Raw genomic sequence first — 4,506 nt, 5'->3', positions numbered from 1 at the left:
TGTCAATTTCGAGTTATTCATGAACTCTAGAAATTCCTCGTGTTTTTTGACATGCATGCAGATAGCACTGCCTGGCATAGGTACTTGGCCCACTTTTCAAACAAGAAATCTCTCCTTTATAGTGAAATAATAACCCAAATCTATTTTTAGTAGCGAGTTTTAAATGTTTTTCTCTATATAGCTTTTAGATCATGCTAGAAAATGCTGCTGGTTTCTAGTGAATTCTGTGGAAGTCTGTTTGTAGTAATTGATACACGTGCCTTCTGCAATGAAGAATGATACTTATTTCTTGCATAAAATATATAGTTGAAAAGTTTTTCATCAGATTTAAGCATTCAGACAAGATTGAATGTATTAAAATATTTTCAACTGAAGAAAATATCTCCAAGACTGCTTTAGTGCCCTACAGAAGCACGAGATGAGGCTGGCATGGTTTTTGCCACTCATACTTATTGAAGGACCCTTTATAGGGTCCTAATATAGAAGTCAGACAAAAAAAAACTGGAATCTGTCTGTTTTAACTTAAAGCATTTTAGTTTCTCTCATTCCTGGCAAACCAACCATCAGGAGACTCAGTCATGGAATAAATTCTAGGGGCTGCACATGCCAGTGGATGGAGCTGCCCCAAGGCCTCCTTGATTGCTCTGGTGTGGACCATCACCGTGTTTGCGGCTGAGGGTACAAGAACAAAAATAATCATGTTAAATTATTTAAGCCTATGTTGCTAAATAATGTCTTGTGTAAAAAGTACGATTACCTGCATGTCTTCTACTTTAAAGTTTCACGGATGATGATGTATCTATTTGCACTTTGCATTTTTTTCCCTTCAAGCAGGCTTCTGTGCTCCTTCTGGGCAAAGCTTTCTGACAGAAATAAATGTGAGGCAAAGACTTTTCTTCATGTCAAAGGACCAATACCAAAAGGAATGGAGCATTTTCAGAGAAGTAAATAGAAGCTGATGGAGACATGCTGTAACCAATATATTGTAAGGATATTGATTTGTTAAAGCCCTCTGAAATTGGAAAGAGACAAAGCCTGGTTCTACCCGTGGGTACTAAGCACCTGAAAAATTGTTCTTAAGTTCCCTTTTACTGCTTGATGTAATTCTATAAATGTCACAAACAAAAATATTTGCAGGATCAGAAGGACTATTCAGTAGACATATGAGTCTCTTTTTATTGGGTTTGTTTTCTCCTATAGCAGTCTTCTGGTAAACAAGTTTGCAACATTTCCCCAGAAAGTGCAAACATCCAATATGTTCATTTCTCTCCCAGAGGATTTCTAGCATTTAATATCGATAATGAAAAGTTATGATGAGATTTTTCTAGCTTAGTGGCAGATATTTCTGCAACTGGCATCCATTCAGTTACAGAAAAATACTTCTTAAAATGAAATTCCTACACAAGGAACAAAAGAGAAAATTTATTTAGCTTGATATGCCTTCCTTTGATAAAATGTTATTTAAATGCAGTTATATAAATGGTATGCATGATTTGATGAATTTGCTTTGTGTTTAATAGACAGCTGAACTCCTGTTTCATGATCTAGTTATATAAAAAGGAATCCTAACTTGTGTTAGAAGGAATGATTCCCTGAGGAGAAGGGAAAGAGGTGAGTCATGTCAGTGCTGTTTTTCTCAAGTCAGCAGAATATTGAGCAACCTCATTTTCATGAATCTGAAGCCCACATGTGATCTCTGAGCATAACTCGGTTCTTTCTGTGCCCTTATTTAGAAAAATGAGTTTGGGATACATTTAGATTGACAGTCTCAGCTTACATGTTAAAATTGTTTTGATGACCAGAGGATGAACAGCCTTGCTCAGTTCAGTTTTCTTAGATGGGGCAGCAGAAAGCATTTATGCTGTTGCTTCCAAATCTTAACCAATTTTTTGAGATTTTATGACAGCTTGTTGTTCATTGTGCTTACACTAGCATGAAGATGAGCATTCCCATGCTCAAAAGGCCCTTTTTTTCTATTTCTTTTGTGTTTGTGGGATTTTCTTCCCCACAGGTGCTCTCTTAGTAAAGACAACATAGGGCTTGTTTTGAACCTTCATTTGTTGAGACGATAAATGCCTGTCACTGAGATACAAATATCATCCAGCAATCACAACTGTGTGAGTACAAAGAGTTGAAAGGTGTCTTCTCCAAAGCATGGTGATGTAGTTGCTATCAAGGAAGGCAAATAAAAAAAGAATAAGCATCAGGGATGTTTATTGGTGGCTTCATGTACACATTCACATTTAACACCTCTGGTACTCAAGGGCTATTCTAGGAATCACCCATCTGATTTTCATGTTTGCTTCCTCACAGCTCTAGTGCTCACTCTGTCATTTGATAAGTGAAGGAGCAGAAAAAGAAGAGGCAGGGAAAAATGTTAAGGAAGACAGTTGGCTCAGCTGACTGCCTTCTTGATAAACAGCTCTACTCATGTAATGCCTTCTAGGTAGCAGTGTAATGACAATGAGAAGAGGAACATCTACTCCTATGTCAGTTACTCCAAATTATGCAGCTTATAATAGTAACAGTAACATATCAGTTTATGCAGAAGGAACTTGCATCTGTGACATGCTGAGGCCAACCGGGATGTGATTGCTGTGCATAATGACTGCGTGCAAGAAGCAAGGAGAAGGCAGCTGTGTGGAACAGTGGAGGACTCCTGCAGTGCTGTCAAAGCCAGCAAGGCTAGAGGTGGTGTGTCGTGTAAGTACTGTTTGAGCTCTGAAGGGATCAAACTGATTTTCTTCCTGGTTTTGTTCCCTTTAGACTTCAATATGTCCGAGGAATAGGGGAGTATGTGCAACTTCAGGATAATAGAAATAGCCCAGAGGAACTGATGCTTATTGTTAATATACAAAATGCAATGGAGACCTCATAGCAGCCTTCCAGTATCTGAAGGGGGCTATAGGGATGCTGGGGAGGGACTCTTCATTAGGAACTGTAGTGATAGGACAAGGGGTGATGGGTTAAAACTTAAACAGGGGAAGTTTAGATTGGATATAAGGAAGAAGTTCTTTACTGTAAGGGTGGTGAGGCACTGGAATGGGTTGCCCAGGGAAGCTGTGAATGCTCCATCCCTGGCGGTGTTCAAGGCTAGGATGGACAGAGCCTTGGGTGAGATGGTTTAGTGTGAGGTGTCCCTGCCCATGGCAGGAGGTTGGAACTGGATGATCTTAAGGTCCTTTCCAACCCAAACCATTCTATGACTCTGTGATTCCAGGAAAAGTTTACCACTGGAGTTAGGAAACCACTTTGAATCACTGCACCGTCCTCCGGCGTGCTTAACGGGGAGAGAACGCCTGAGCCGCCCCTCAACGGGCGCCCGAGCCCCCCGGCCCAGCGGCGCCCCCTCAGGGGAGCTCCGGGCTCACCGCCGTGGGACGGAGCCGTGCTGCAGCGGGGCCGGCAGGGGGCGCCGCGCCCGCGGGGTCCTCACCGGTTGTAACGGTCGCTGCGCGAGCCGCGGGCGGTGCCCCCTCAGCGCGGCGCGAGGGTCCCGCCCTGCCGCGTGCCTCAACGGCCGGGCCTCCCCTCAGGGTGGCGGGTGCCGGCCCCGGCGGTACCGGCAGGAGCGGGAGCCTGGCCTCGCCTCGCCTCGCCTCGCCTCGCCTCGCCTCGCCTCGCTTCGCTTCACGGAGCCCTGCAGGCACATGTAACGCTGTAGGTATTGTTAGTGGGTAGTTTGATCATAGCGACTTTGTTTATTTTTAATGAGGGGAGGAGGGAAGGCTGCTTCCCCAACGATTTCCGAGCACCTGAAACTGTGATGTTTAGCCCTTTGGTTGCTAACAGTCCACAGGGGAATGGCTTATTTCTGTCTTAACTTAAATTTGTAAAAATCTAGGGCTTTTCTTCACACTCGGAACAGCGCTAGCGAGGGGCTTGTAACAGCCCGGGTGCTCAAGTGCAGCGTCAGCAGCACTGGTGAAACAAGCACGAGGGAGCTGTGGACAGCTGCAGGTCGCCCTCCTCCCTCCGTGTGCCCAGCAAAGCAGAGGTGTGGGAGGAAGCGTTTGCCTCCACTGACACTGTCGGGCAAACGGCTGTCCTCCATCCCTTGCTTCTCGGGCTGGCATCCTGAAGCTGTTACAGGCATTAACAGCTGCTGTGGCAGGTTTGGTGCTGTTGTGTGTGACTCTTTTCTCCATTCAGCCAGTTGCGGTATGTCCAGAACCCTTTTTTTCTTCACCAGTTCTCTTCTTGTGTGCCATGCCTGAAGTACCTGAGGTCTTCACTAACACATCCCTTTCACTGATCACTTGTGTCTGACAGCTTTTCATAGATACTACTTCCTTTCCATTTTATTTTATGGTTTGAAATCACTTGAATGTATTGAAGAAGAGGAAGAAAATCTGGAAGCTATTTGACCTGGTATAGTAAGTGGGGGAAATCCTTAAGTGACTAAAAGTTAGCATCTGCTACTAATTTATTTTTTTTTATTATTAAATGGAAAAATTAAAAAAAAAGCCTGTTTGCTGCTTGCTTATGGAGGTCTGATCTCAGTAA

At 43.8% G+C, this 4,506-nt stretch overlaps 1 long non-coding RNA gene across 1 annotated transcript; it reads left to right on the top strand.

Annotated features, from left to right (window-relative positions):
- Nucleotides 1–513: 513 nt before the first annotated feature.
- LOC133262563 (uncharacterized) lies at nt 514–2,766 on the top strand. Its single transcript, XR_009741353.1, has 3 exons — nt 514–678; nt 1,521–1,611; nt 2,540–2,766. It is a non-coding gene; the product is annotated as an uncharacterized LOC133262563 (long non-coding RNA).
- The last annotated feature ends 1,740 nt before the right edge of the window (nt 2,767–4,506 follow it).

Source organism: Pezoporus flaviventris, unplaced genomic scaffold (assembly GCF_033815535.1).
Source record: "Pezoporus flaviventris isolate CSIRO_AGI_PZ_B2104156 unplaced genomic scaffold, CSIRO_AGI_Pfla_v1 ptg000213l, whole genome shotgun sequence".
Classification (NCBI taxonomy): domain Eukaryota; kingdom Metazoa; phylum Chordata; class Aves; order Psittaciformes; family Psittacidae; genus Pezoporus; species Pezoporus flaviventris.
This window is presented reverse-complemented; position numbering and strand designations above follow the sequence as displayed.